The sequence below is a fragment of the Bombina bombina genome, chromosome 5 (assembly GCF_027579735.1).
Source record: "Bombina bombina isolate aBomBom1 chromosome 5, aBomBom1.pri, whole genome shotgun sequence".
NCBI classification, from domain to species: Eukaryota; Metazoa; Chordata; class Amphibia; order Anura; family Bombinatoridae; genus Bombina; species Bombina bombina.
The window spans coordinates 578845355-578858099 of NC_069503.1; the positions used below are offsets into that span (position 1 = coordinate 578845355).

Sequence of the window (12745 nt, forward strand, 5' to 3'; positions counted from 1 at the left end):
AAAGACAATGCAATAGCACTTAGTCTGAACTTCAAACATGTAGATTTTTTCTGCCAAATTTCAGTAATGTTTATTTCCACTCCTGTATCATGTGACAGCCATCAGCCCATCACAAATGCATATATGTATATACTGTGAATAAAAAATATAAAGACTGTGCACAATTTGTTAATAGGAATACTTTGGAAAGATGTTTAGAATGGCATGCTTTATCTGATTCATGGAAGTTTTAGTCATTACCAGATGGTACAAGTCTCTTACTCTCTTTGTGCAAGTGCTGTGTTTAAAATGTTGGTGCATACTGTATACAAAAATACTCTTGAAACAGCTATAGCTTTTGTTAGAAACATTTTTGCCAATAAATGTATATTATAAAAATGCTTCTATTCAAAACATAAATGCATCCATTTGGATTCCAATTTTAGCTGGAATGTCCCTTTAAAGGGATACTAAACCTATTTTTTTCTTTTCTTGCATGAATCTGATAGCACATGCAATTTTAAGCAACTTTCTAATTTACTCTTATTAACAATTTTTCTTTATTATCTTGGTAACTTTATTTGAAAATCAGGAATGAAAGCATAGGAGCCGTCCCATTTTAGATTCAGCACCTGGGTAGAGCTTGCTGACTGGTGGCTAAATGTATCCACAAATCACCAAGCGCTATAAATTTGATAATAGGAGTAAATTAGAAAGTTGCTTAAAATTGCATGCTCTATCTGAATAAAAAAAAAATGGGTTTAGAATAATAATGTGTATTCTACCCTAAACAACAAGTCAAAGATATCACTGTTTCAGTGTTAGCTTTTGCTGTGTATGGAATATATGTATTCATGCCTCATTGACCTTCATTCAATAACCGATCCTGCTTAGAGAGCATCTGATCACTAATAACTAATTTTGCATTATTTCTGACCAATACAATCACCAGTTCCCCTAGCAGGTTCATTGTTTCAAAGGAGCATGGCTCATGGTTAAACACTCTCTTAAACAGCAAAAACATACACCTCACTATATGCATTTTGCTAATTCAAAAACTGAAATGCATTCTTGTGCAATTGACTGTTGGTGGTTATATCCCTTTGTGTCATTGTGAATACACACAGGTTCTGCTGAAAAACTACGGATCATACAAGGCGCTAAATACACAGAATCATTCATTTCAATATAATCGATAACAGAAACACAACCGTACACTGTCAGTGTTCTTTAGTAAATGATTATTAAAATCCAAATACAATAAAGAGCGTTAATTTGATGTTTTATTTGTAATTTAAATCATACGAACCAGTTGCGGCTTGAGTCCCGCGTTTCCCTCTGGCAGAGTCGACCGGAAAGTGTCGACGCGCTCACTTCCGGTACGTTAAAAATATATTTCCCATCCCTTTCCGCATAATATTAAAGAAGATAAATGTAGACGGAAGTAAAGTGAAGTTCCGTCAGTATTTACTTCCCTTTATTTCACGCTTGGTGATCTGCGCAGTATCGCTGTTTTAGTCAGTGCCCTGGCTTTTGTTCTGCAAGGCGAATGGATTTTTTGTTCGTTTTTGTTATGCAGGACTTTTGGTTAGTGGTTCTCATTTTGAATTGCAATGCTTTTTTTTTTTTTAACTACAACAAATATATTAAGCGCTCCTCAAGATTCGATATGTATCCCTTACACTGATGTTTGTAATGATTTATGTAAATGTTTCTTTTTTGTCCAACAGCAAAGGGTATAGTCAATACATCAGCAAACAACTTAAAATCTTGTGTTGATGTATAGTCCGTTTTTTGCTGTGTTTTCCACCTTTTGTTTTGAAGCGGTGCTTATATAAAGTGTGTTGTGTGATCCTGTTATGATTCAGTCTAGTAAATCAGAGCAAAAAAATGCGCATACGCAATTCAAGTTATCAAATTTTATTAAAACTGATAACCGTAAAATTGCACTTACTAGAAGTGAACAGTAAAATGCTAATCTAAAACTATATTTTATATACAGTATATATATATATATAGTTGCCAATCTTTATCCTCACATTATTGCAGCAAAAAGAAACTTGAAGGTGCACTTTGAGATGGTAATATAAAATGATAAACTGTATGTGTGTATTTATATATATATATATATATATATATATATATATACAGTCAGGACAGCACAGTCTTACCCCATCAGTTAGTAATGCCAAGGTGCGCTGCTATGAAGTACATAGAATATCCGGAGAAAAAGCAGGCACTCACTGGACTTTGTAAAACATCCTTTTATTCCCAATACAAGACAGACATAACGTTTCGGCACATAACCTGTGCCTTTGTCAAATGTCACCTTAGTGAGTACAACCTAAACCACCTAATACAAATTAAAACTGGCATTGCTTATATACATAAAGAAATAAACAAATTTACCGCCAAACCTTCAGGTACGTGTTCAGGATGATATGTGACATCAGCACGTAACAACGTAATACTCGTCACGGCGCAGTTAGCACCGTAGCCATAACAACAAACCAAACAAATACGGAAGGCTACGGCAGCATGATCACACGTCATGTCCGCTTTCACCAATGCGCATGTGCAACCAAACAAAAGGTAGCTCAGTGGTTGTCATAGGTACAGCTATATACAAATAGCGCCCAGTGTGAGCGGACTGACATATGATCATGGCTATTGAATCAATGAGATGATCGCGTTGTAGACTTTAACACATTACCCCTTTGGGACAGAAAAACACATTTTAGTGAAGATTGAATTAAGCAACAATATCGTCTATCAACACGACATAGAGAACAAGAAACATTACTACATAAAACACACATAAAATTTGAATACACACAATAAGCGAAATGTTTGAAACATAATCACTGGCTTCAGAAAAATACAAATCGGAATAAAGCAATAGTTGTCACTGTTATAGCTAGAGTCAGACACTTTTCAAGATCTTCTCCAAAGCATCAATGCAGCAAAATGTGAACATCCACATTCAAGAAGACTATATACAAATAAATATCCCTCAAGCCTACAGGGAGTATGTTAGAAACCCAAATCAACAGCGAGACCCCACAACTTCATTACGATGTGTAGAAAAGTGTAGACAGTTCACTTTATTATAAGATAGTATCAAATCAATAGAATGGGCTAAAGTGCAAGTATGTGTTTAGACCTTTTGGTGCCAATGTGTCAAGGCGATAGATCCACCTGCTCTCACATTGTAGAAGTCTTTTGGCCCGATTTCCTCCCCTAGTTGGAAGGGGTTCTTGATCAATGAGCATACTGCGTATACTTGAAACAGAATGCTTGTATTCAATGCAATGCCGGGCTACCGGCTGATCCGATTCGCCCTGTTTCAGGGCCTCCCGTATGGCACACCTATGGTTGGCCATACGTTCACGAAAGGTGGTAACCGTTTTGCCCACGTATACCTTAGAGCACGGACAAATCAGGATGTATATGATATAGGTGCTGGTGCATGTCAGGCGTTGATGGATTTTAAACCTGTGGTTATTATGAGGGTGCTGGAAGGTATCTCCCCTCAACATACCATTACAGGTAACACAACTTGCACACGGACAACATCCCTTCTTTGTGGATTTCAGCCAAGTATCCTTTTTGTAGTGTGTAATTGGGTCAGCCTTAACAAGAATGTCCCTCAGAATCCTCGCTCTGTGATAGACCATTCTAGGCGCCGCCATCTTTTGAAACAGCAAGGAAGAGTCACTTTCCACCACAGGCCAATGTTTTCTTACAGCTCCAGTAAGATTTTCACACATAGGAACATAAGTTGTAATCATATTCAGTTGTTCATTAGGCTGTTTGTTCGGAATATCAATATTCCCGGTTGTTTCTGTTTGTAACAGCCTCTCCTGGACATCACATATCTCATTGGTGGCATAGTCTCTTTCCAAAAGTTTCTTCCCCATTTCTTCCATCTGGATCTGCATTTGGGGTATCTCGCTGTTGTTTCTGACTACGCGAGTGAGCTGTGAGGTGAGGACACCCTTCTTTTGGTGCCAGGGGTGAAAACTTCTAGCATCAAGAAGTGAGTTGCAATCAGTGGGTTTCGTATATAACGATGTGCCGAATCGCAGTTCACCGCCTGTACCAACCTTAAAGATATTCAAATCCAGAAAGTGTACACTCATACGGTCAAATTCCAATTTGAACCTAATTGGACTTGCCATGGAGTTCAAAACGGACACCCACTCACGCAACATAGCTTCATTACCACGCCATATCAGGAACACATCATCGATATAGCGAGTATAATACCTCACATATGGATGATCAAAAGGTTTCATAATTTCTTGCTCGTACCAAGCCATGTAAATATTTGCGTAAGTGGGTGCCACATTCGAACCCATGGCTGTCTCCGCTGTCTGTAAATAAAAACTCTCGAATTTGAAATAATTCTTCTCTAAACAGAGAGAAAGTAACATTTTGATGATCCATATGTGAGGTATTATACTCGCTATATCGATGACGTGTTCCTGATATGGCGTGGTAATGAAGCTATGTTGCGTGAGTGGGTGTCCGTTTTGAACTCCATGGCAAGTCCAATTAGGTTCAAATTGGAATTTGACCGTATGAGTGTACACTTTCTGGATTTGAATATCTTTAAGGTTGGTACAGGCGGTGAACTGCGATTCGGCACATCGTTATATACGAAACCTACCGATCGCAACTCACTTCTTGATGCTAGAAGTTTTCACCCCAGGCACCAAAAGAAGGGTGTCCTCACCTCACAGCTCACTCGCGTAGTCAGAAACAACAGCGAGATACCCCAAATGCAGATCCAGATGGAAGAAATGGGGAAGAAACTTTTGGAAAGAGGCTATGCCACCAATGAGATACGTGATGTCCAGGAGAGGCTGTTACAAACGGAAACAACCGGGAATATTGATATTCCGAACAGACAGCCTAATGAACAACTGAATATGATTACACCTTATGTTCCTATGTGTGAAAATCTTACTGTAGCTGTAAGAAAACATTGGCCTGTGGTGGGAAGTGACTCTTCCTTGCCGTTTCAAAAGATGGCGGCGCCTAGAATGGTCTATCGCAGAGCGAGGAATCTGAGGGACATTCTTGTTAAGGCTGACCCAATTACACACTACAAAAAGGATACTTGGCTGAAATCCACAAAGAAGGGATGTTGCCCATGTGCAAGTTGTGTTACCTGTAATGGTATGTTGAGGGGAGATACCTTCCAGCACCCTCATAATAACCACAGGTTGAAAATCCATGACATGCACCAGCACCTATATCATATACATCCTGATTTGTCCGTGCTCTAAGGTATACGTGGGCAAAACGGTTACCACCTTTCGTGAACGTATGGCCAACCATAGGTGTGCCATACGGGAGGCCCTGAAACAGGGTGAATCGGATCAGCCGGTAGCCCGGCATTGCATTGAATACAAGCATTCTGTTTCAAGTATACGCAGTATGCTCATTAATCAAGAACCCCTTCCAACTAGGGGAGGAAATCGGGCCAAAAGACTTCTACAACGTGAGAGCAGGTGGATCTATCGCCTTGACACATTGGCACCAAAAGGTCTAAACACATACTTGCACTTTAGCCCATTCTATTGATTTGATACTATCTTATAATAAAGTGAACTGTCTACACTTTTCTACACATCGTAATGAAGTTGTGGGGTCTCGCTGTTGATTTGGGTTTCTAACATACTCCCTGTAGGCTTGAGGGATATTTATTTGTATATAGTCTTCTTGAATGTGGATGTTCACATTTTGCTGCATTGATGCTTTGGAGAAGATCTTGAAAAGTGTCTGACTCTAGCTATAACAGTGACAACTATTGCTTTATTCCGATTTGTATTTTTCTGAAGCCAGTGATTATGTTTCAAACATTTCGCTTATTGTGTGTATTCAAATTTTATATGTGTTTTATATAGTAATGTTTCTTGTTCTCTATGTTGTGTTGATAGACGATATTGTTGCTTTATTCAATCTTCACTAAAATGTGTTTTTCTGTCCCAAAGGGGTAATGTGTTAAAGTCTACAACGCGATCATCTCATTGATTCAATAGCCATGATCATATGTCAGTCCGCTCACACTGGGCGCTTTTTGTATATAGCTGTAGCTATGACAACCACTGAGCTACCTTTTGTTTGGTGTTTGGTTGCACATGCGCATTGGTGAAAGCGGACATGACGTGTGATCATGCTGCCGCAGCCTTCCATATTTGTTTGGTTTGTTGTTATGGCTACGGTGCTAACTGCGCCGTGACAAGTATTACGTTGTTACGTGCTGATGTCACATATCATCCTGAACACGTACTTGAAGGTTTGGCAGTAAATTTGTTTATTTCTTTATGTATATAAGGAATGCCAGTTTTAATTTGTGTTAGGTGGTTTAGGTGTTAGGTTGTACTCACTAAGGTGACATTTGACAAAGGCACGGGTTATGTGTCGAAACGTTATGTCTGTCTTGTATTGGGAATAAAAGGATGTTTTACAAAGTCCAGTGAGTGCCTGCTTTTTCTCCGGATATTATATATATATATATATATATATATATATAACAGCAAACAAAACAAAGCACTCACTGGTCTTTTGACATCAAAGATGGAAACTTTAATAAGTGACATTTCGGGACTTCTAACGTCCCTTCTTCTGACAAACACAAAGTGCAAATGAACAAACTTATAAAGGCCTACAGCTCCCTCCCCCAAAACAAACTCCAATCACAGGAGATCGTGTGCAAAACTAAGACTAAACCATTCTGTAAACTCAAACCTCTTCATACATGAAAAATATCTATATCTATAAACATTCTTGTGTACAAGTGGAAAATAACCAATTATGTGTCATAATATTAATCTAATCAAAAACATGTGAAGAGTTATATAAAAGCATTGATCCTACAAATCCGTTCATGTCCCGAGCCACAACATGCCCCAGCTGTAGGTGAATGGAACATTCCCAAACCTGCATTCATTACGTAGGCAACAAATCCTACCGCCCATCTCATCTGAATGGTTAAAGAGCGTTACCACGGATATGCTTGTAAATACTCAATGTAATCACTCCCATTCAGTGTCATGTTTGAAATCGGCCCATGTTACAATAAACACACTACCTCTGGGCATGACATCCAGCTACCTCAGGCATCAATATGCCACTAGTGTGAATCGCACCGACTATATGCATATAAAAAAACTCAAAAATATATATATCTTACCGGGTCGTCACTGCAAGTCAGGAGCACACCCCCTTTGCATTCTGATAGGTCCTAAGGGCCACACCTCCTTGCGCATAGGCTAGAGCCCAACTCCCACATACAACTCACGTCAGACTTGATGACAACCAATCAAAACTGCAACAATCACAGTTGTCAAAAAATATATATGTAAAAGCTCATCGCTCAATCAGTTCCAGAATATTTACATAAAATATCATAACAGGGGCCAAAAATCCATAATCATGTATGTGTGTTGCCAAAACATATGGAATTAGCTGAGAATTCTATCCTTGTAGATGTAAATCGCAAAGTCAGCAATGATCGCTGTAATCACGCAACTAGACACATCACACTTGTATAATAGCCACCAGGCACCATCCTCGTCAAGTAAAATTTCACACTGAATCAATATCCAGGACACCCCCTAAATGACCGCTCCATCGCATAAAATAATGATAAACTAAAATCAACAAAAATCATAAATAACAGAAATTATATAGGGAGGGCTTGTCCTTCAGTCAGTGCTTGAAGTTAAAATAACAACAAAAGCCCCAAAACAAGTAGAAATGTACGTTGCACAAAACATATATAAAACATATATAGAATAAACTGACTTTACGGACATATAGGTCCTTATAAGTGCAACCTCTTAACTATAATAACTAAACCAAGAAAATAGAAGCAAAACAGGTGAGGTTAAGTGCAACTATTAATTTACCACCTCTTATAAACCAAGGACTATAGAGGGAGTGAGCCATCATAGAGACATAAATCTCATAAATTTTGTATATGGTGATGGTCTTTATTGTCATAGAGACATAAATCTCACAATAAAGACTATCACCATATACAAAATAATAAACCAAAAAAAATAATAAAAAAAATAAAATAAAAAAAAGATAATCACCATGGTGATGGTCTTTATTGTGAGATTTATGTCTCTATGATGGCTCACTCCCTCTATAGTCCTTGGTTTATAAGAGGTGGTAAATTAATAGTTGCACTTAACCCCACCTGTTTTGCTTATATTTTCTTGGTTTAGTTATTATAGTTAAGAGGTTGCACTTATAAGGACCTATGTGTCCGTAAAGTCAGTTTATTCTATATATGTTTTGTGCAACATACATTTCTACTTGTTTTGGGGCTTTTGTTGTTATTTTAACTTCAAGCACTGACTGAAGGACAAGCCCTCCCTACATAAGTTCTGTTATTATTTCTGATATTTATGATTTTTGTTGATTTTAGTTTATCATTATTTTATGCGATGGAGCGGTCATTTAGGGGGTGTCCTGGATATTGATTCAGTGGGAAATTGTACTTGACGAGGATGGTGCCTGGTGGCTATTATACAAGTGTGATGTGTCTAGTTGCGTGATTACAGCGATCATTGCTGACTTTGCGATTTGCATCTACAAGAATAGTATTCTCAGCTAATTCCATATGTTTTGGCAACACACATACATGATTATGGCTTTTTGGCCCCTGTTGTTATGATATTTTATGCAAATATTCTGGAACTGATTGAGCGATGAGCTTTTACATATATATTTTTTGACAACTGTGATTGTTGCAGTTTTGATTGGTTGTCATCAAGTCTGACGTGAGTTGTATGTGGGAGTAGAGCTCTAGCCTATGCGCAAGGAGGTGTGGCCCTTAGGACCTATCAGAATGCAAAGGGGGTGTGCTCCTGACTCGCAGTGACGACCCGGTAAGATATATATATTTTTGAGTTTTTTTATATACATATAGTCAGTGCGATTCACACTAGTGGCTTATTGATGCCTGAGGTAGCTGGATGTCATGCCCGGGGTAGTGTGTTTATTGTAACATGGGCCGATTTCAAACATGACACTGAATGGGAGTGACTACATTGTGTATTTACAAGCGTATCCGTGGTAACGCTCTTTAACCATTCAGATGAGATGGGCAGTAGGATTTGTTGCCTATGTAATGAATGCAGGTTTGGGAATGTTCCATTCACCTACAGCTGGGGCATGTTGTGGCTCGGGACATGAACGGATTTGTAGGATCAGTGCTTTTATATAACTCTTCACATGTTTTTGATTAGATTAATATTATGACACATAATTAGGTGGTTATTTTCAACTTGTACACACGTATGTTTATAGATATACAGGGAGTGCAGAATTATTAGGCAAATGAGTATTTTGACCACATCATCCTCTTTATGCATGTTGTCTTACTCCAAGCTGTATAGGCTCGAAAGCCTACTACCAATTAAGCATATTAGGTGATGTGCATCTCTGTAATGAGAAGGGGTGTGGTCTAATGACATCAACACCCTATATCAGGTGTGCATAATTATTAGGCAACTTCCTTTCCTTTGGCAAAATGGGCCAAAGAAGGACTTGACAGGCTCAGAAAAGTAAAAAATAGTGAGATATCTTGCAGAGGGATGCAGCACTCTTAAAATTGCAAAGCTTCTGAAGCGTGATCATCGAACAATCAAGCGTTTCATTCAAAATAGTCAACAGGGTCGCAAGAAGCGTGTGGAAAAACCAAGGCGCAAAATAAGACTGATTTTTCTAAGGTTTTATGGACTGATGAAATGAGAGTGAGTCTTGATGGGCCAGATGGATGGGCTCGTGGCTGGATTGGTAAAGGGCAGAGAGCTCCAGTCCGACTCAGACGCCAGCAAGGTGGAGGTGGAGTACTGGTTTGGGCTGGTATCATCAAAGATGAGCTTGTGGGGCCTTTTCGGGTTGAGGATGGAGTGAAGCTCAACTCCCAGTCCTACTGCCAGTTTCTGGAAGACACCTTCTTCAAGCAGTGGTACAGGAAGAAGTCTGCATCCTTCAAGAAAAACATGATTTTCATGCAGGACAATGCTCCATCACACGCGTCCAAGTACTCCACAGCGTGGCTGGCAAGAAAGGGTATAAAAGAAGAGAATCTAATGACATGGCCTCCTTGTTCACCTGATCTGAACCCCATTGAGAACCTGTGGTCCATCATCAAATGTGAGATTTACAAGGAGGGAAAACAGTACACCTCTCTGAACAGTGTCTGGGAGGCTGTGGTTGCTGCTGCACGCAATGTTGATGGTGAACAGATCAAAACACTGACAGAATCCATGGATGGCAGGCTTTTGAGTGTCCTTGCAAAGAAAGGTGGCTATATTGGTCACTGATTTGTTTTTGTTTTGTTTTTGAATGTCAGAAATGTATATTTGTGAATGTTGAGATGTTATATTGGTTTCACTGGTAAAAATAAATAATTGAAATGGGTATATATTTGTTTTTTGTTAAGTTGCCTAATAATTATGCACAGTAATAGTCACCTGCACACACAGATATCCCCCTAAAATAGCTATAACTAAAAACAAACTAAAAACTACTTCCAAAACTATTCAGCTTTGATATTAATGAGTTTTTTGGGTTCATTGAGAACATGGTTGTTGTTCAATAATAAAATTAATCCTCAAAAATACAACTTGCCTAATAATTCTGCACTCCCTGTAGATATTTTTTATGTATGAAGAGGTTTGAGTTTACAGTCTTTTAGTTTTGCACACGATCTCCTGTGATTAGAGTTTGTTTTGGGGGAGGGAGCTGTAGGCCTTTATAAGTTTGTTCATTTGCACTTTGTGTTTGTCAGAAGAAGGGACGTTAGAGGTCCCGAAACGGCACTTATTAAAGTTTTCATCTTTGATGTCAAAAGACCAGTGAGTGCTTTGGTTTGCTTGCTGTTATATATTCTCTGATTGCACCCTGGCAGTTAATGGACGGTGGTGAGAGTGCATGTACCTATGAACTATTTTGTATATATATATATATATATACTGTATATATATATAATCTGCAATATACGTTATTTATTTTGCCCCTTCTCTTATAATTCCATTCTGAAATTGTCAGCTTTTCAGTTCCTCTTAGAAATGGAAGTGCAGAACACTGTTACATTCCACACAGCCATTGGCTGCACACTCTAGTGGCCTATTTATAACTATACTTCTTTGGCAACATCAGAGAAGGTAACCTAAGTTATTATATGGCAGCTCCCATTGTTTTCTAGACACAAACATTTTGCACTTATGTTGTCAATATTTACACAGCTAATGAAACGTTGTTCCGATGTAGATAAATTTAAATCCTGTGTTCCGATGTAGAAAAATTGAAATCCTGTGATCACGATATTTCCATGATGGGATCGGGTCAGGGGATCATCCCTATGATGCTAGGTACACCCTCCAGACCGCGATCCCATCCAAGAAGCGCTGTTGGCCTCAGGATGGCCAAACGGCTAGGACATTCTTTTCCGTCCTACCAGCGCTAAAGCTTGGCGCGGTTAGGATGAAAAAGAACGTTGTAACGGCCTTAAAAGGTTAAACAATACATCTACATGTTATCAGACTAATCTATTCTTTGAATGTATCATTCTATCTACCATTTATTTATTGTTTAAAGTGAAAGTCAATCCTAGCATTTGTGAAGCGCTAGGATTGGCCATTGGAACAAATAAAGGGGACTTTCATTCATGAAGTATAACATACTTCATGCAGAAAGCTCCTTTATTTGTTTCAAGCGTTCTCAGGGAGCCCACGGCAGAACGCTGTTTTGCTAATAGTTGACGTTTTCACCTCTTGGCCAATAGCATGCAGGAAATCCGGCTTGTGACGATCAGGGTTAACCAATTCTGCGCCAGTCACTTGTTTGGTACAGAAAGGGTTAACAGACCCTTTCCACTTTAACTAATCTGTCACAGTCTAGCTACTCCAGGCAAGCCTGTGAATTAGTTCAGTGGGTGCAAGGGTTAACAACACTGTCTAGTCTGTCCTAGACTTAGAAAAAAAATGCCCAAATTCCCCTTTAATGCCACCCACACTAAACTCTCTCTAAGCTGCCACAACATAAGATTTATTATATGGGAAATATTAAGAAACCCAGACTAACTAATGAAATCTCAGAATATAATTTAGCACAAAAATAATCTAAAATCATATTAATAATACTATCAGTCTCTTTCAGTAACGTGGTTCAAATATTAGACAAAGGCAAAAGCTTAATAAAGGAATGATTTATTATGCAAAAAATTACGCACAGTGCATTATTAATAAAAAGATGTTAACAAATAGAATTAAACACAAGCAGACTGTTTTTAAAATAAAAAGGAGAAATAACAAAAAACTTATACTTTCCTAGCTTAGGTATCTGCACCAGTGACATTGGCAGGAAAAGATGGTCACTCACTCTTGATACACATCCTCCCATGTAGAATGAACTACTTGCATTGTTAGACACAACATTTTATACCTGTTTCTGTGATATCAAATTGCTTGTCAAAATTGTGAATTACCAAAGCGCCACTAATAAAGGCCAGGTCTGAATGATCTTGTCGTGAAGTATATAATAAAAAGCAATTAAATTAAATAAAATATTTAGTATTTATTTACATACATATAACAAACAGCATGGATCCATGTACAATACTTTAAAATACAAATATCAAATAACAGTACATCAATTAAAAAAGCAATAAAACACAATGAAACAGTACTCGTGAGAATTATTCCTGTTGGAATAACTAATAATGGAATCCTAT

General features: G+C 38.3%; 1 protein-coding gene across 1 annotated transcript in view; it reads right to left on the minus strand.

Moving 5' to 3' along the window:
- LOC128660606 (mediator of RNA polymerase II transcription subunit 12) overlaps positions 1 to 1342 on the minus strand; it is a 133775-nt gene extending 132433 nt beyond the window's left edge. Inside the window, exon 1 of the mRNA XM_053714532.1 lies at positions 1289 to 1342. The gene's annotated coding sequence lies outside the window, so the exon portion shown is untranslated. The remainder of the gene's footprint in view (positions 1 to 1288) is intronic.
- Between the last annotated feature and the right edge of the window lie 11403 nt (positions 1343 to 12745).